This window comes from Phalacrocorax carbo, chromosome 4 (genome assembly GCF_963921805.1).
Source record: "Phalacrocorax carbo chromosome 4, bPhaCar2.1, whole genome shotgun sequence".
NCBI lineage: Eukaryota > Metazoa > Chordata > Aves > Suliformes > Phalacrocoracidae > Phalacrocorax > Phalacrocorax carbo.
The window spans coordinates 49,120,928-49,141,490 of record NC_087516.1 but is presented as its reverse complement, the minus strand read 5'-3'; the positions used below and the strand labels follow the sequence as shown (position 1 = coordinate 49,141,490).

Below are 20,563 nucleotides of genomic sequence, written 5' to 3'. Positions count from 1 at the left end.
TGGTTTCCATGTAGCCAGGTCCTAATAATTATAAAGGTTCCTTTTAGGTTAGGAACAAGAGCTTAAAACGTGTGGAGTTTCATGAGATGGGAGTCTAGCAGGAGCTCCACAGTACTGAAGTTAATGTGCTCTTGTAGGTTGCTTGGAAGGCAAGCAGCAGGAGTCTGGACATTTGCAGTAGGCCAAACTGGAGATAATGAAAGACTTGGATTATGATCCCCCATCTGAAAAGAATATGGGCGCAGCCTCCAGATTTCATATTAACTGAGGGTGGATGGAAAAGCCTATTTATCAATATTTTTACTGCAGGCCATTAGCATGGATCTGCTGCCATCTTTTTAGCCACTGTTGCTATGGAAAATAGTGGTTAAGGCTGGCAAGTTAGCAGAAAAGGGAGCTCTTGTAAATATAATAACAGTTAAATCATTTTAATTTTACATTCTTGAAGACTGTGGTGGCTCTGCTGTTTGCCAGTCTTTAATATTTGTACAATGGTGGAGTGGTCATGGAGATGTTTGCAAATCCCAAAAGATTAGTCATGGAAATCCATTCTCTGTTTCCTATCAATTATTCTCCATGAAAGTTTCAGCTACCCACTCAGCAAAACACATACACATAACTCAAATAGTCAATAGCTGGTATGTTGATGAGCAACAAGCATCTGCAAAATGGGCCACCAGACTGCTTGGCAAGAGCATACAGGGACAAAATATGTTCTTCAAAGTGAGAGATATTTGTGCATGATTGTGAATTAGAGAAGTTCAAAATTAATGTGAGCTGACAAATAGTATTCAGCCAGCTCTAACACTGGCGCTTAAAATCTCAAAGAAGCTAAACTCCTGGAAATGTAGAAAATAGTCTGCCTGTAGGGGACTTAACTGTATAACGCTAATGCCTCTTTTTAGTCAACCTTATGTAGATGTGCTGAGAATATTGAGTCCAATCAATATAAAAAAATACCAAGGCTTATTTTCTGCCGTTGTGCAACTGTCCATTTGCATACAAATGTCCAACACTAAAGACTGGAGCATCAAATTAAAGCTCATTATTACCTAAAAGAAATCTACATGGAAAAACTTCAAAGTTACTTCAGTATGGTTACAGCAAGGTGCTTCATGTCAACTTGATGTTGAATCAGTGTAATGCTGTTTCAGTGATGGGATGTGACAAAATGATAAAAGCAAGACCTTTTTTTTTTTTCTTAACAAAGTAGTTGCTGGCAAAATAAAGGCCAAGTATAGTATTGGAAAGAGACGTGTCGTGTGCAGGAGGAAGTACAAGATGAAATCTGTAATAGACTACCTTGGCCCTATGATTTCAGATGTCTGAAGAGTTCCAAAGTGATGTGTAAGAAATTAAATAGACCCTCTGTAGTGAGGTGTTTCTCACCCTAATTATAAACAGCTTGATTCATAGGGACATGCAGGCATCCCTTTGTGGGTTGAAGCCCTAGTGCCTACATTGATTACTGAATAGAAAACAACTTTCTGTGATGTTATGGCTTTTGTAATTAATTCAGATATTTTACAGAGACTGTGGACATGATATGTAAATAGGGTATAATAAATACACAGATTTTGGGAGCTGCAGTGCTTTTACCATACTGGATATTCAGCCCTGTGTAAGCACAGGATAAAAATCTACATATCACAGACAGGGCTGTTCTGTTTCTTCTCTGAATGTTTCATTGCTTGGCTAAGTTAATTGTACACAAGCACAGCATGATGTTCCTTAGCTGCTTCCTTTCAAGCTGAGGGAAAACACTTGATAAAGGACAAAAAGACTGATTTGCAGCTGATCAGTCAAAGCAAATCCCATTTTAATTGGAAAATGTGAAGGCTTTTCTTATTTAGTCATCTTGCCTGCCAAATTTGTGCCTTCTAGCTCCAGCCATTTCAGCACAAGCGGTTTTTACATTCTTTGTGTTTGTATGCTTAGAAACAGAAAAGTTTATTTTTCGTACTGCAAAGTTACTGAACTGCCTTTGCTTAGATTTAATGTTTGTCTTTTTAAAGACTAGCTGGAAATTACCACCTTGAAATGTGAGTTTCAAAGCTCTTCATAGCTGATACCGTAGGATTATCAGGAGATGAGGAGAGATGAAATGAACTTTCAATAGAATGTTTATTCATTTTGCTTCTTAGTTAAATAAATTGTTACTTTTGAGTGTTAGCTGCCTGCAAGGAGGACCCTTTCCATAGGGACTCTTCGCTGGCGTTTTGGACATCCAGACTGTTGTCCCAGGATAGTATTCTGTCAGTACCTTCCAGTGTCTCCTTTGTCTTTGTTTACTGGAAGGTACCTTATCCTCAGTTGTGCTAGCATGACTGACTTCAAACTTATATCTGTGAAACGGTCCATTTAAAAAGGGAATAAAATATGTTCACACTTCAGTAGGGCCAACCCATTTTGCAAGTCTGTTTTGGAATGCAGTCACACGCGTTGTTGTATTGTGCAGGGTATTAACCTCTGCCAAGTGGCTGTGGCTGAGAGAAGCAGAGCTAGGAACCTGTGGCAGTGGATATTCAGTTGAAGGAACAACAAGGAAAAGCATCCTGAAAATATAGATTCTCTTTAGAATTAAAAGGGCAGCATTCTTGCCATTTCTGCAGCTCCTCTGTGAGAATTTTCTCCTATTACAATGAAGGAGCTAGTCCCTGACTTATGTACTTCCAAGTTCCAGTTTTGCTAGAAGTGTGTTTTACATGTCCTACATGTCATGAAGGAGTTGAACAGGTTGTACCTAAACTTGGAAGAAAGGATACATAAGTAGGTGGGTTTTATTCTTTTAGCGTCTGAGCCAAAGACCTTTTAAAGGTGGTAGAAAGTCATGACTGACTTCAGTAAGCATTGAATCAAGCCCTAAACCAATAACTCCTGTTCATTTATACAGTCGTTGAAAGACACTAATCAAGTGGATAGAAACGCTTTTGCAAAGGATTCCAATCATCATATGGCTCAGCTTGGTTCCTTATCCTAGGTGCCTCAGCAGCAGGACTGCTTTAATCTCTTTGCCCAGCTTTGTGATAGCCTGAAGCATCATAACATCCCTCAACCCTATGCCCTTTTTTGTATATAAGTGTATTCTTTGACAAGCTGCCTGGAACAGACATACTTCGGCTAGCATTGAAGTCTATCTAAATAGGAATGTTTTGTGGTTCTTTTGTTGCTGTTGTTCTTGTTTTGTGTGGGAGGATGATATGTTTCGTTGATTTAAGATGTTTCTGCCATTTTAGAAACTTCTTAGTGGTGCATTTGGTGCTTGAAAGCAGCTGGATTCTTTTATCTCTAAACGTGCCAAATGGAATTTATTCCACAAAACCTTTGGCATTTTTCAAAATATGCTGCCAACCCTGACTTTTTTAAAAAACTCCATAGTCTTTTTTCTTTCTTGTGCTGTGTGTCATCTTGTTTTCCAGGTATTTTTGGTGTAGAATAAAAGCTTGAAAACATATGCATAAAGCAAACACTTTTCAAAAACAAGCCTGAGTTTTTGAAGAAAAATGGAGTGAGAGACAAAGGCATAGACCTGCTGGGCATTTAGGATCAAATGTAGACCATCAGTTTCATGCTGTAGCGTGCAGAGAAGTCTCAGAGTTCACTTGTAGCTGGTAATTGAGCACATGGAAATTGTTTCTGTGAAAATGAAAAATCATGAAATATTGCTTTGCCCACGCAGTGAACACTGCCATTTTATGGATCAGTTTTCTATGCAAATGGTTTTTATTATGTTTGGATTAGACTCTTCAGTACACGTCTAATTCAGAGTTGCCGGTGAAATAGGAAGAAATACACATTCTGAACACTTGGAATGTCACCACAAATATTTCTGCTGAGTACTGTAAATGGAAAGTCTAAAATTGTTAGAAAATACTTCTCTGATTAAACATGATGCAGATTACATACATAACTACAAATCATGAACCCCCTAATACATAACCTTTCAAACCTTTGTTTTTCCAGTTGTATGGATGTTTGTGTTGTATTGATGATCTTAGGAAGGAACAGTGATGATAAGCAAGCTAATAATGCCCCCTAAAGAGGGGAAGCATGGGAAATTGCTGCCTGCATTGCAGTCTTGTCATGCATTAAACTTGTGGTTTATGACTACTTTTTCAGAGGGAGAAGTCTCTCTTGTCATTGCTGGGCAAGGAACCAGAACATTCAATGCTAGGTGATGTTCAAAACGTTTCTGATGCCGTTTAGGAATATACGTGTATGTGTCAGGTTCTTGCTCAGTACTGCCTGGCCCAGATGGAGTACTATGACTTGAATCATTGAATAGGTCTGGGTGATAACCAAGATCCTGGCATTCTCCCCATAGGTCTCTTGCATGCTGGGATATCTCCAGCCGGTGTTAATCAGTGGGGATGACATTTCCTCCACAGTGACACTCTGCACTGCCAGCTTCCTAGCCAGGCAAAACAGCTTAGAAAAAGGAGGTCCTCATCACTTTTACTTTATTCTGTATGATCACTTGTGGTGGGGCACTGGTACCTTGAAAATGGCTCCAATAACCCTGTCTTCATGATCATCCACACCCATCAGAGCAGAATGTTTTATTTATTGCCAGCTAACCTAAAATCCCCCATAAGATAAAAGCCGAAGGGTAATTTATTTATGTAAGTCAAACACAGACAGCAAAGTTAGGTGCAGAGGCAAGCCAAAAGAAATAAATGCAAATCTTCATATCTACCTGTATTTTAGCTCATCTTCAGCTAACAAGCAGTCAGAATGCTTTGGTGCTTTATGACTAGGATCCAGTTCTTGGACAAAACCCATTGCTTTGGATTTAAGTGTCACTGAGAAAACACTCTGTTTAGGGGTTACTTGTATGTGATAACTGACCAAACTTTTCTTGGCATTATGTTCAGATTCAAGCATTCCCTCTCTTTTGCTTCATGTTTTCCTGTAATTCATCACTGTTAGTGGTCAGTTTGAGTATTCTCGTACAGGACAAGTGACAGTTCACCTCACTGTAGAAATGCTGTTGTATTTCAGATGTTAACTAGACAGAGTCATCTCCTTTCCAGATGGCATACAGGCTGATTTCTTCACTGGACTACAAACAAATCATTAGCTCATTGCAAGACAAACATTCTTTCAGCTGATTGATGATGCTCAAGCCTCTGTATATAGCTCTTCATAAAGACATGTCCTTATAAGCCAACATTAATATGGGGTACAGGCATGTAAGAGAGATCAGAAGTTAGGTACATTACAAATTCTTGAGGCTCATCATGCCAATAACCAGCACCTATGGTGAGACAGTGGGTTTGAGATCAAGGGTTCCCAGGCCTTGAGAGATAGAATAACAAGTTATTGTCTGCTGGTTCAGAAAAAAAGGGGATGGAAAGGATTTACTATTGCGATCAACTTTTAAGGTGCTGGGTACAACTATGGAAACATTGTTGCCAGTGACAGAAAAATTATTTTTCTTGCTCTGTTTAAATATACCCAGGATAAAAGTTTATTCTACATAATTTAAGGGAGTTGCGGGCCAGGGGAGGATTGCTTCCATTGCTGCCTGAGGGCTATGGAATATACGAGGGATTTTTTTGATTTTGTTGAACTATTCAGCAGTAAAGTGTTATCTCCCTCCAGCAGGTATGAAAGTTAAGTCTGTGCGCTGGTTTTCCAGTGTGAAGGAATTAGCTACTGTATTACTATGGTATATGGTGGTCTATTACAGAGATGATGTAGATCAGAGGACAAAATGAAACGTGAAGACCCTTGACCACTACTTTGTAATAGCTCCAATTAATAACATTACGTGTGAGAACAGGAAGATTTCTTTGAATTAGTAGCTCTACTTTGCTCTTTATTACTGTATATAATTTCAGCTACACCAGAGGGACTGAATGTTAGTGGAACTATGCTAACGAGAGAAGAAAATGAAAAAAACCCACCTATCTTGACTTTAGCCTGTGTGTGTATGTATATATATATATACACACACACTACTTTCCAATTTCTTTCCATATGTACATAAATAAATTGAGAGCTGCTTAAAAACTGTATACAGCATAGCATAATTGATAGGGAAAGGAGTCTTATGAAACATCTGGATTTTATCCATTAGTGTTTATTGGAACTTTTTTTGTTCGTAATGGAAAAAAACTTTTTTATTTTCTCCTTTGCTCTTCTTCAGACCATAGACCCACTTCTTAAATATTGTGGATGAAAGGCCAACTCCACTGAGGCCTGTAGCAAATATCCCCTTGACTTCATGGAAACCAAGATTTTCCCCTGAATTTATAAAGTGGTGAAACACTACTAAACCACACATGCCATAATGCACACCAAAAATGCCAGTGGTTTCTTTTCAGGGATTGGCAAAAATGCTGTTGCGAGATCATGCGGTATTAAACCAGTGTTTCTGTTGTCAGATATCCAGCAGAATCTTTGCTGGTATGCAGAGGAATGTTCTTAAACACTCCACTCCCAAAACTGTTCTTAATGTCAAACAGACAGTGTACATTTTTACCTGTTACTTTGGGTTTTAAGTATATTTGCCTATTTGCAGTGCTGTGGAATTTGCCTTTTATGAATAATGAGATTCATCTGCAATTGCCTTAAAATGTCAGTATTGTATTTTAGCATGGTTTCAAAGTATCACAATTTTGTGTATGAGCACAGTGTAGGACAACTAACTGCTGAAGATACCTGTTATATGCTTCTCCAATGGGTTTCTGACTTGTTTCAGAAGAACTTTTTCTAGGCGTAGAAGTGGAAGAATCCTTGGTGCTGAATTCTATTAAGGACAGTTAACAGTAATTCTGTATGACGCCTCCCTGGGAACTGAAATAATTTTGTATAGACCACTGTACATTTCAGAAAGTGGTACTGTCCATCACTTCTGAATTGATCTAGATATAAACTACTCAATGAAAATAAGAGAGTCGTGATTAATGCCAACTCCAGTCTGTACTGATCTGCCCAAGAACTGAGCACCATTGTAGTTGTACAGACTGGAAGTGCCAGAGGAAACATGGAGCTGTAATAGTGGAGCTGCCTCCAAACAGTTTACTAGGACATGTGAAATAGATGTAGGTGCACTGTGGCTGATACGTTTAAAACTGGTGGTTTTTTCTTGGGTATACTGTGATTGTCCAGAATTATAAGCCTTCTTATGGATATGTTCAAACTGAATTGCTTTTTGTAAAGGACTCAGCTCATAGACTACACTGTTCATCTTGTGTCTCCATATTTAAATGGATTTTTATGTTTTATTCACTGAATTAAAGATTACTTCCTCCAGTGAATTAATACAGAAAGGAGACTCTCTAAAGGTGTAGTTCTCCTTATAGTCAAAAGATGGTAGTACAATTTCTATTCCAAGTGGCCCAGCAACACAGAGCAATAGCTACACATCCATTGTTTGCATTTGTAGGAAGGGATATGGGAACTAAAGAAGGGTAAAAATCGTAGATGAGATCACAACAACCAGTTGTTCGTCAGGCAGTGGCTCTGACAGTGATCTTCTCTGGTAGTCAGTAATTCTGACTGTGGCCATGATGGCCAGGTTTAATTGGCTCTAGCACAGCTATCAAGTCAGTTGGTGCCAGGGTGGACATCTGCAATGAAGGGCTTAATGAAAGGCTTGGGGGGGTTGAGAGAGCATGAAATTAAAATGTCCTTCTCACCATCTCTGATGTTTTCATTAAAATCTCTCAAAGCAACAATTGATGTAATTAAAGCAGCAAGTTTATAATTAGGCCTAACTATTGATTAGTATAATGTTAATCTCACAGTATTTTACAGTGAGGTGCAAATTGTTCATAGCAAGAAAATAGTGCTTCTGTGGAAAAGAGTACTAGAGTTCTTTTAAAAAGAAGTCACCATGCACTAACTGCCCAAACAGAGATTTAAGACAGGCTGTTCCCTGAGAAATGAGGGTTCTTCCCATCACATTTTATTTTCTAGGAATACAAAGCAAGTTAGATGCTGGTTCTAAAGGAAAGGAACTATTTATCTGCTTTTTTTTTCACTAGTCAATAGTGGGATTTCAATCCCATTTCGCGTGTAATGAACCCTGTTAGAGCAGTTGTTTGCTTGGGCATACTGCTTATTTTACACAAGGGTTACATGATGTTCTTCAGCAAAGTATAATCATTTAGGATCTAATATTCCTAACACAGTAATATTTAGATGCATATGATACTGCATCTGAGCTGGGAAAGCAAGAACATGGCTGCATGCAGTGTGTGCAAAGATTGTGATGGAACATTTGTGTGCTTGAATAACATATTGAGTACCTCTGTACACACTGAGATGCTACTATGAATCTGCTTTGAAATAAGACTAAACTTGAGATCCTGTAAGTCCTCTGCTTTTAGATGTGTAATATCTACTTCAAAAATTCTAGTTCTGCACTGCAGTGCCTGTAAAAATTGTGTAGTTCTAGCAGGTTAAGCCTAGGTGCCAGAATTAGGCACCTTGTGGAGTCAGTGAAGAGCCTTCAGGCTCAGCACAGAAGTAGCCAAAAGAAAACAGCGAGAACAGGACTTTGTCCAAATGTTCTTGCTTTCAGGAACCAAGGTGTGGTTGAAAGCAACACAGTATCACAATTTTCTACTGAGGATTACTTTATGGATGTCATCTACAGCAGGAGAAGGCAAAACAAGTAGTGGTAGTTTCAATTCTCTGGCTTCAGGCTGAAGGGTACAATGAGGTATATTGCCAAAAAAGCTGTGCAGGTCAAGGCAGAAGCCCGTTTCTGGGGTGGATATGAGAGCATTACATTGCAAAATCAAGGGTTTGTTTTCTGTTCCCTAATTTCAGGCTCAGCCTGGGAGCAGGAGGAAGCTTGCAACATCTAGAGTAAAAAGATTAGTTCAAGGTACTGGGTTTATCTGAGATCTTTCTAAATAAATATCTGTATTATTTGGGGAAAATTGTGGTAGGAGCAGACTCACACCTTTGATTCCTTCCCATCAAGTCATAGCCCTCTCACTTCTAGAAACCAAGAAACTCTCTGTGCATGGAAAAGGAATTCTGTAAAATCTGAAGGAGAGAAAAGATACTGCTAACATACATCATCGCAGCTCTTTCCTCCATCTTCCAACAATCTTTGTTTTAATTCACAGTGATTTCTGCAGCACTCTGGTTGTCTCTGGGAATTCATATTTTCAGGCATGACATAGTGTGTGGTTCCTAAATTATAAGTAATCCACTCAAATAGCTTATTTGGACTGGAGTGGTGGAAAAGATTGCTAATGAGTGTTTTGAATAAGTGCTTTCATCATTTCCACTCCACTTGGAACCCCCACATGCCTAGAAAGTTACTCAATTCATTCTAAATTGGAGGTAAAGCCATAAAGAGGTCTAACTAGCTTAATGTGTTAGTCACATTGGAATATAATTCTTCTGGTGGATAATTTTGGTTTGTGTGTTTTAACTTGTTTCCTTGTATTTAACAAACAAAGACATTCTAAGTAAGGAGTGCTGTTTGTGGAAAGTTCCCTCTGGATGTCCCTGGAGCCTGGAGACATCCATTTCAGTTCAGATCTTCTAGGGCACAAATGGTGTCACAGCAGATGACAAAGTGTCTCTGCACTGACTCGATGAAGGAGGAGAGGTAAAGGTAATAATTTATTGTTCTTTTTTGAGCTCCCTGTGCGAGAAGGGCTAAACAGAGAAGTCATGAAGGCTGGTTATGGTGATGGTGTTGGGGTACTAAAATGCAGGAAGAATAGGAAAGGTGGACAAGGCAAGGAGCAAAGTGTGCCACCAGCTGCTCATCTGTTTTCCTAATAAAAATATATTTGACTTCCCTTTTATACATACATCTTCCCATGTGTATACCAACACCTCAGTTCCACCTGCTGTCTCTTACCTGCTGTCTCTTACCTGCTGTCTCTTACCTGCTGTCTCTTACCTGCTGTCCTGTAGTAACCATAAGCAAAACAAATTATTTTTTTTAATAATAAAGGCAGGGTAGACCCCTGCAAACAGGGTGCTGCATGTACTGTGTCTGAGAGGCTTTTGCTAGATATAATGTCATTAAAATGTGTCCAGATGTGGTTGAAGTCACTAATGGCCATTAAAGGCAGAACCTGCAGCACTGAGAAAAGGTTTTCCATGTGACTCTAAATCTATGAGATAGCTAAGCAGCTGTACTATGCCTCTTGGATGCAGTGCTCTCTGGGCATGAGGTGCATTCAACAGCACCTTTTTCTCTTACAAACTTATGTCAATGGACACAATCCAGACCTTAGCAGAGAAATATGGAAACTAGGATAATTTTCTGCCTGAATTAGAAACCTGTTCTGTGGAAGCTTGCAGAATTGTTTCCCATTTTTCAATTATAATGTTAATGGTTATGTATCTGAATTTCCTGCCTTTCTGGATCAAGTAGTGAGGCACAGATAAGGCTTTCACCTTTCACTTCTATGCTGCTAGAACTCTATAATTTCAGATGGTCAATGAAAAATTTTACTCTTCTGTTTGTCATTATCTTAATGGATCCTCCTGTGCTGTAGCTGTATCAACCCAGTGCAGCTTTTTTGCCTTTTTTTTGTTTGTTTAATTTCAGTTCAAAAGCACTTGATTTCACATACATTTTATTTGGATAGAATGGGTACAGAAAGAACCAAGTTACACAATGTAAGAACCAAGTTCCACAATGTTAAGTGGCAACATTTCAGGTAGGATCAATTTATTTGGTCTTGTGATGTAAAAAAAAAAATCTGGAAGCTTTTGGAGTATTTTGGATTGAAAAGGGAAATGTTATCATGCAGTCTTTGTGATTAGAAACTTATACATCCACCACCCTGTAGAGCAAGGAAAACCATCAGGTTACAATTAGATAGTAGAGAAACTAGGAGGCTGGTTTAGGTCCAGGACAACCTTGCCATGAGCACACACGACTCGGAGTTCTTGACATTCTGATATAATAATACTTGACCCAGTAAATGGGGGACCATTCCTAAATGTTTCTTAAAAACATTCTTAAAAGATGAGATCTATGGACTTTGCATGGGGGAAAAAGGCAAGACATCCTGACTGGGATGGACTGTTGAGTTCCTATGTCGGCCTTTCGCAGGTCTCTTTTATTTTATTTTTTTCCTATATCACTCAGTCATCTTGGGAATAGACAGACTTGTATTTAGCTATTCACAGGGTTTATCTGAGTTGAAGCACCTTGTTTAGAGATGGGACTTTGCATCTTATGTGTTGTCATAACATGTAGTTTCACAGAGCGGTCTATGTTCCACTCTCCAGGCAGTTGAATATCATCTGTGCTTCTCACCCTAGGGAGTGACTAGTTCATTGGCCATGTCATGCAATCATATCACAAAAACCTTGGGGACTGTCAGTGTTTAATCTGCCCTTAATGAAGCCTGCCAGATCAGCTTACACTATTTGTCACTATTTGCTGGCCTGGCTGCCACAGCCTTGGCAATGATTTCTGCTTCTAAAACAAGGAAAGAAATAGGCAGGCCTGCAGTTGGGAATGTTAATTGAAATTGAAATCCATGAGAAACCCAGGCAGAAATCCACCTTTGATCTGTTTCCTGTGTGTTCTAGGCTTGATGAAATCAGATTAGTTTTAATCCCTATAATGACTATTTCCTTGGCTGAACTCAGGCAAGATCTGTGCAGGGACTGAGGCCAGATGTAGGGCCTGCCTACTCTCTGGGGTAGGCTGGAGTTCAGGAACCCTTGATCTGGAAAAGTCACAGTGGAGTGTAGCCTTGTGCACAGCACTATGGATTATTAGTGACCACGCACAGAGCCAGGCTGTGTGTTTCTGCACTGAATTCCCCAGCACTTATGGTTTGTGAGTCAGTATGCAGATCCCTGCCAGCTGAGGTGGCCCTACTCCCACATTGTAGACATGGCCTTAAGTACATAATGGCTGCCTTAAACACTTCAGGCAGAAATGTAGGTCTTTGAAATCCGCCACGTAACCCAGGTGTCTGGAGATGCTAAACAGCAGCAAGGGCTGAACAACTGCGCATTTCCCTCATACCTAGACACATCAGGACCATCACAGAAGACACTCTGTGCCTGTTGTGTCTGAAGCGGCTATTGTGGCAGAGCTCAGAAAGCACCTGCTGAACCCCAACCAAATAGCTTCTGTCATCAGGGACACAGAAATCTCATTCTCCTCCTAATGAACAGCCGATTACCGAAGCAGGAACTGGACTTCCAAGGTTAGTGCCTTGAACAGCAGCCTGACTTCTAGGCTGCACAGCAGTCTTTGTTCTCTCCCTCACTCCCTTCGTTATGTAGTAATATCAGGACAGCAGCTTCAGGAGGGTTCCTACCTTAGAGTAGCCTAAAAAGATGTGATTAAATAAAGGAATAGTGGTTAAACCTTCATCTGGCTGCTAGTAGATTTGAGCCCCAAATCTGCTTGAGTACTGTAGAGTACTTGAGTACTGTAATTGCCTCTCATCTCTTCCCCAGTCAGCTCTTGCGAGAAAGGGAAGTTGAGTAAGTTAACTTACTCAAGAGAATGGGTATGTATCAGTCCCAGTTGGGGCCGGGCATTTTCCTGCAGCCTTGATGAGGATACCAAGTTCATGGAGAGAGTTTAAGATCTTAGCATTTCACAGCAGCTAAGTTAGGCATCTCGGTCCTAATGTGTGGACTTTTGTGGGTGTCACTCCTGTGGATTGCATAAGCACAGAACTCTTGGCAGGGGGATCTGCAGACTGCAAGGCACCTTGTGGTTAGGAAGAGACCCCCCTGCCTGTGCCTCCTTGTGAATCTCTCTCTCCCTTTATTTATTGCTCAGATTTTTTTCCTTCATCCAAAGCATGTCAATCCAAGTAGATAGAAAGGAGGACCTTTTCTCTGTAATAGGACCATGGGAGGAAAGAGATTGCAGTATCAAAACCAGTATAAATCTGATGAGCAGTCAACACCCTGGAAATATAAGTAGCTTGTCTATGTAAAAGCCTAGCATGGAGTTAAGTGAGGTGGTGTGTCAACTAGAGATTTCTTTTCGAATAAGTAATGTAATATTGTACAAAGGGTTTCTGAAGACACTTCTATCTCTGAGCAAAGCCATATGTAATACTCTGTTGCTAATATATTTCTTCATAGGCTTGATGTAATGACATGGGAAAAGATGTGGGAAACATAATAAATACTGCTGGAGTGGGTCGATGCCATTTTAAATAACCACTGGAAGTCTGCCTTTCTCAGCTATATCGTAGACTGTAGGGTTGCTATTATGTCCAGTGACATGCACCAAACAGTGTCCAGGTCATAACAGCTCAATTACATTTTTTCTGAATCTATTCACTGAGAGACCATTATTGCAGATCCTGGGCTGTCAAGAGAAGCTTGGACTCCTAGAGTGAGGTAACTCCCTGCTGGAAGGAAACTAACAACAAGTTCACAGGTTACAGCTGCATCTCTGTATGCCTGAGTCCTGCTGTGAACACAAATCTTTCTTTTGTTAGTCTAACTGCCTTCTCAGCAGTATCTCAGCCAGGCCCCTTAGAGTGTGATCAGAATTCTGGGTAACTTGAGATTCCCAGGTAGGTAAAGGCAGAATTTAAGGTAAGAAATAGAAGTGCTGTAAGTTAACTTACTGGAAGTATGCTGGTACTAGTGAGATGCCCACTCCTGAGGTTGGTGCCCAAACACCTTGTCCTATGCTTGAGGAAGCCGCAAGTGTCCATGAATTGGATACACACAGAATATTTACCTAGATAAATGGAGAGGGATCTGAGTTCATGCTGCTTCCAGACTGAGCTGGCTAGATGTTACTTAGCTCAGTCCAGAAGCCACGTAACCAGGTCGGCTTTTGCTGTGCTATGCGTTTCTGTGTTGGGAACGTTGGCACAGCTATGAAAAGTAGTTAAGCCTTCTCATTCTATGTCAGATGTTTGCTTCTTTTTTTTTTTTTAAATAAGCTGTTAACTTCATTGCTTTACCTTTTGTAATATCTGTTTCTCAATTTGTCCCTGTTGCTGTCTATGTGCATGTACTCTTTGAAGTTCAAGGTTTTACATAGCAAAAATGTCAGAACTACGTGAGTTTAAGTGACAGCTTAGCTCTTTCTAATCTGCTTAAGAAATTTTAATTTTAGTGCTTTACTTTGGAATATATTGTCTATTTTAGGGCCACTAAATACATGTTTCACTAATATTGTCTAATTATTGTGTAATTTGGTATATAAGATTAATTCAGAAGTGGATGTAGATGTTTTGTTGAAAATATTTCCTCATTTCCATTTTTTTTTTAGGTTTAGAAGGCAAAAGGTTGTTTGTAACATGTAGTGGTTGGTAGGTCCTGGGGATAGAACTTGAGACCCCCGGGGTTCAAAAGTCAAATGTCAGGGAGGCCTGACTGCTGTGTAATGTTTGACTAGGAATGTGATACTTGATAAATTGTAAAAGTTTCGGTCAGGTAAGGTACAGAGTGTGTCCTGGTGGTGCTGAATTTTCTCAAATTCAAATGAAGTTAGCACTATGCACCAGACCTCCCTTGTCTTTCTGTATAAGAGAGAAATAATTTTTAATGCTTTCATATCTTCATATAACACTTGAGTTTCACAGACAAAAAGGTGTGTGCCTCTGACGGAATACTGCTCTGTGTGATGGTCAGAGTAGATCTCCTGTATAGGTCAGTTTGGGTATTCAGTGCAATAACACCTGCCTGGAGAAGCAACATCCCAAACAACACCTCACCTCAGGAAGCATGAGTCTCCTTTGTAAAAGTGTCTCCACTACACAAGAAAGGAACATAAATGCTGTGGGGTTTGAAGCAATGCTTCCTGCCTGCTTTGTCCCACCTGGAGAGTCCCTTTGCACAGTGGAGTGTAGGAGGTCCTTGCATAAGTTTTGGGGAAATGTTCTGTAGGCAGGGTGCTCCCCCTTGTTCATCTTCTGAATAGGAGTAGGGAAGAAAAGATCAGTCCTCAACTGATTTTTGTAATGTAGCTCATGCTAATAAAAGTTGCTAGATGTCAGGAGAGATCTTGATCCACTGATTCACAACATAGATACCTCAGAGGTAAGGTTTTACTAAAGTTTCCCCAACAATATTTGTCGAACTGAAATCACTGATTATGTGTAAACAGGTAGCTTTACCTTCTTAACCATTTGACTTTTGATTTGTATTACCAATAAAAGGGTTATATGCAAGGGTGGCTGCAGATAGGGGAGAGAGGGGAGATCTCTACCTACCTGTTTCACAGGGGTCACAAAACATCTGTGACATGACTATGACTTCATGTCATTGCCAACCCAGGCAGGTCTTCAGCTGCTGACTTAGAAGCCAAAGCCCCCTCACCCTGCCCAGACCCATTGCCAGGGCCCTAACCTCCCTGTCTCCCCAATATGATCTGACAGATCTGCCCTCTCCACTATGGCTGTGGGCAGGTTTGTCTCCTCGATCTGAAAGTCATATAAACAGCAGTGTGCCTTTTTTGCTTCTGTGCCACTGCACACTATGCCTCACTGACTCATACTTTCAGGCTCTTTCAGACACTTCTTTGAGCTTTAATGCAGCACAATTTCATAATGTAGAATAAGTGACTTTGAAGCTGATATTTCAGTTTTGAATGGGGTAGATGTAAGCGGTGTTTGGGCTTACATCATTAAGTGAGGTCCTGGTTGCTGGAAGAATAAACATAGAAAAAAGCTCTACTCTATAAGATGCAGCATTGATTGCTACATTGAGCCATAATATCAAGTAAATTATTCCCTTCCTCCTTGTTTCCCAGAAATGCTAAGTAATAGACCTTGTTTGCTGGAATTTCCAAATTATTTTGTCTTTGCGAGTGATGCAATGACAGTGCCCCCTATACTCTCATTTAATTCATAATACCATTTGGGGTTTTTTATCCTACATTTCTAACGCAATTTTTAAAGAGCTATATTTCTCCACCACCACACCACCACCCCGACAGATCAGCTCTAATTTTGTAATGAGATTTTCAGTGTTAGATTATTTTAAAAAAGAATCTAGGCCATATACATTATGTAAGGTTGCCATAGTAACAGTTTCTCTGAGGGGAAAGCAGACTGTCCATAGTTTCCACAGAAACCACTCCCCACTGAGACAGGTGCCTCCAAGGGAAGTGACGGGAATATAAATGAGAGAGAGAAAAAGACGCGCACAGATGTCATATGATCTTTGCAGCATCCCCACGCTGTTGCAAATTCAACTGAACGTTTCTGGGTTTATTTTTAGTTTGTTGGTTTTGATTGCATGACTGGCACCTTGTCTTGTCATGTAAACTCTGGCCACCCCTCCCTCACATGGAACTGGTTTTGCAACTGGAGGTACGGCAATGCTCCACCTTGACAGTGAACTGACCACATCAGATACTAAAGTCCAGTGCTCTAGGAACTACTGTTCGTGGAAGAATTTAAACGGTAAATGAGAATTTTCCCCTTTTTTATTAACTTTTTTTTTTTCCCCTGAAAGAAGTCAGCAAAGACAGACAGGTATGGAAATACTTCCTTCAGAGAGGAACCGGAGAGGAGTGAAGCTTGACTAATTTGTCAGTTAATGGTTTTGTTCATTTCGGGTACAAGCATGCACTACTAGGAAAAATGTATTCTGAAAGATCAGGATGTAGTAAAAAGGAATTAACTCAAGTCCTAGGATTTGTTAACTGAGGAAGAAAAAGGAGAAATTTCTTTAATGTACTTTGATGTCACTAAGGCAAGTATGGATTAACATTTCTGAAATCCTTTTGCACATTTTTTCACAAATAGTGACTTGTTTTGTTTTTTTCTTCAAGGGCAATAAAACTGTGACATTCATTCAAGGCTTAGTGCAGCCATAACTACAGATTAACACTCTGGCTACTTCATCTTCATCCTGTCATCTCTCTGCTGCTTTATGGGGAAAGCAGGCTGACATGGTTATTAAATCTGGCAGCTGTGCTATATGCACATGGGGAGCAAGTAGAGCACAGCATATAGAAAATGAGTAGCTTTCAGATAACAGCCTTCTTTTCACTGCTGCGAGGCTTGAAAGGCAGTCTAAAAAGCTCTTTCTCTTCTTTGTAATCACCAGTCGCTGGATCAGTGCGCAAATATCACAAATACAGTTGCAAACGTAAGTATTCCTTGCCTGTGTGGTGCTTTCAGATTGCTAATTAGGGTTTCTACCTCGGTGTTCTGCTTGAAAAAGCAGAGAGATGAAAGCTGAAAACATCCTGACAGGGAAAGCTTCTCTGCAGTATTGTTTTGGCTTTCAGTGGAAGAGCTACTGAGGGAGAGAGATGCATGAAAGCTTTCCGGAACAAATAGTTTACAGTTGTGTGTGTTGATTTTTTGGGACATCTGCTTGCCACTTTGTCTGTGAGGGGACAAGCCAAGCAAATGCAGGAGGTACTTCTAGAGGGATGGTTTTCTGCTTAGATTAGATAATGTTAGATACACAGTGAGAAAGATACTTCAGCAGTAATAGACAGCTTGTGAATGCATAGGGGAGAAATCTGCCATGGTACTTTTCACCTGGAATATTTTCTTTAAAAATCCATAAATGCAGACCTGGACTTCTCAATAAGAATCTCGACAGTACCTTATTTTCAGAAGCGCAAACAAATAGTCGTCATAAGGGCACCAATAAGTCTGCATCTGACCTGATAAGAACAATGAACATAGCACGGTGAGCAATGCATGTTTTTCACCAATCTCAATCTGTCTGTACATGAAGATGACCTTTATCTGCTACGTGGCATGAAGGCAGGATAGTAAGGTGGTTGGGAAGCAGTGGAGTTGAAGGTTTCTCAGTGTTGCGGTGATACTGTAAAGAAGAGAATTGGTATTTGTTCATGTGTTTTGGACTCAGCACTGAAGAAACAGTATCTTGGGTTTTATTCTCCTTTCTAATTTAAAGCTTCTGCAGTGCCATTCTCCTATTGAGTCTATGGCTAGCGAATTCTTATTGTGCTGTGAATGAAATCTGCTTATTGAAAACAGCCTGCAATCAGTACCAAGTATTAATGTCAGATAATTGGACAAGAAATGCAGGCTGCAGCCAGTTTGTGTTGCCGCATCATGTTTCTTGCCTTATTTACAGGTTTTGTTATTTCTTAGGGACCATTGTGGTACTGTAAGCTGTTTATGAGCCATGTGAAAATGTAATTATCACAGTTAACAGGTGTCTACCATTAAGTGACTAGGGAGAGAGTATATGTGTTTTGTTGTTTGCTGCACATAGAGAGCTAAACATATTCATGGTATAACCTCCTTGATAATGCTGCTATAACACAGGCATGTTTATAAGCTGCTTTTGCAATACTTCAGCCTCATCTTACAGATGTATATGTAGCAATGCCTGTCTTCATTGTAGCAAGTGAAAGGTGATTTTGGAGTTTCTCTTTCCTTCCTCTTGTCTCCTTTTTCCCTTCATATATGGTCAGAAATTTGTAGCTTCCCTGAAACTTAGCTGTGAAAATGGTCATTTTTGATGACAGCTGTGGAGCAAAGCGTCCCAAGCCTGAGTGGCAGCCAGCCAACTGCTGAGACAAGTGGTGACCTTTCAGGACAATGTCTCTCACAAAAATGTCAAAATATTAAAATGGCAGACATCAAATGCCATGTGCATGCGGAAGGGTTGTCAGCTGGCAGGCTTTCAGCTGAAGGCAGTTAATCCACTTCTTGCCTGGATTAAACACTGAAAGCCCCTGCCTAAGTCTCTAAAATGTAGTGAAATTATTCATGTGTGTCCTGAATAATTTCAGAAGTCCTTCTGGGAAGATTTGGGACATGAATGGAAAATTTCAGAGGTGTTTTGTTTAAAATCTTCTAAGGCATCTTCCTGATGGAAGCTTTTTGCCTTTTCTTTTGCACTTTGCATTGTATACCAGTTTTCCTCACAAGTCTCTTATCCACAATGTAAATGGATCCTGATGAAGCCTAAGCAAAGTTCATTGATGCGCAGCAGGATGCTGAAATTCTGGTAGTGTATGCACTGACTTTTTAGGTGCATAATCGCTGAATATTAAACAATCCCCTGCAGTTCTTGGTGCTTCAGCCCTGAGCTGAAACCTCATTTGCTATTACATGCATCGATGTTTTGCAACTTTATTTGGGGGCACTGAGGTGTGACCTTACAGGTCAGTGACACTGTGGTTGCCTGCCTGGTTGGTTTTCACTCTGCCACATAAATATTTCTGGGAGATGTAAAACTGCCTGATCCTCTACCTTGGCCTGTAGGAAAGCCAGGCAGTGTGCATGGTTGATCAAGGAACCAACCTGTTCACCTCATGGTTGACCTCACTTGGAGAATAAGAAAGGGTACACTAGTGAATGCACCAGACCAGTCTTGTCTGGCCAGTTTGCAACTGGCCACAGTTCAAGAGAATTCTCAGCATTCTCCATGCAAAGCACAGGGTGAGCTGCCAACACAGGTAACGCCTGCAAAGCAGTCAAAGGCCAGATTTAATGGTGCCAAATCCATTGTTACTTACCAAGATGCTGAAAAGGAATATAGTCCTTTCCAATATTTCATTTCGTTTTTCCTTCGCTTTCGAGACAGGAGTTCTGTGTCACTCCCAAGTTCTCTCTCTTACTACAAGCAAGCAACTTCTTGTAACTGTGTTTTAGTGTTCTTCACTTCTACTCCTAGAGGAAGTGTGTCCTGCCCCTCTCTTCTGTAGTTGTAGGAAAGACTGAGTCTCCAATGTTGATCTTTTCTTTCCAGTTAGCATTCCATGATCACTCCTCCTTTCCTCCAGTTCGCTACAAGCAGAATTATGAAGTGAATGAGGTAAGTGAGGACAAATTGCCATAAACATCTTACAGAAATTAATCCTTCCTACTTCCCTTCCTTTTTCTCTTCCTCCTGTCTTTAAATTTCTATCCATTATGCTCATCTAGTTGAGGAATAAAAAGGTAACTGAGGTACCAATTAAGGTAACTTATAACAACTCAGATACCTAGGCTGAGTTTTGGATTTTGATCTTCAAACAGCGAACCACACGTAGGCACAATCTACTTAGTTATCCCTGATAATGTTAAAGAAAAGAATAAGATAGGGATGCTGCTGTTTTCTGTGGGCTTTGCATGAAGAAAAAAATCTGAGGAAAATAACGGAATATATTTATTAGCAGCTGCAATTCCTTTTAAATCCAATTACACAAGGTTTGGTTGTTTCCTGAGAACCTGTGCAATGATCAGTTCATTAAACATCAGTCATTACACCTGATTTGAAATTCTGACTTGCACCAATAGCATTATATTATTATTATTCTTTACTATTTCTGTAGCATCTAGGAATACTTTTCTGGGAGGTTACTGAGCTAGGTACTGCATAGAAACAGAAGGTAATCCTTGGCCCCAGATTGCTTACAAACTATTTTAAAAATAAAGCAAACCCCCCCTTATCATACAGTTACCACCCTTTTTGTTTGGCTTTTTATCTGAATTCAGAATACAGATGTCAGTAGTATGTTATAACTGAATTGGTTGTCAGGAAACCAGAGTTTGCGTAGACATCAGCTTGAAATTGCATGTAATTAAAATAAGAAAATGACATGCGCTTTCTGTGACCTTATTTCAAAGCCGTCTTACTGATTCAGTTGGAGTATATCCCTTAGGCAGTTAATGTTTAGCTATGAAGTTAATGAAGTATA

The 20,563-nt window shown here is 40.0% G+C and overlaps 1 protein-coding gene across 5 annotated transcripts in view; it reads left to right on the top strand.

The window, feature by feature from the left end:
* Window positions 1-20,563, top strand: part of TRIM2 (tripartite motif containing 2) — a 125,825-nt gene that overhangs the window by 17,356 nt on the left and 87,906 nt on the right. The window contains exon 1 of one of the 5 annotated variants that reach the window (XM_064449856.1): window positions 16,104-16,346. The exons of 2 other annotated variants lie outside the window; for them this stretch is intronic. The gene's annotated coding sequence lies outside the window, so the exon portion shown is untranslated. Of the gene's footprint in view, window positions 1-16,103; window positions 16,347-16,950; window positions 17,038-17,448; window positions 17,593-20,563 lie in introns of those variants that run through there. 2 more of the 5 variants (XM_064449857.1, XM_064449860.1) reach the window with 2 other exon arrangements.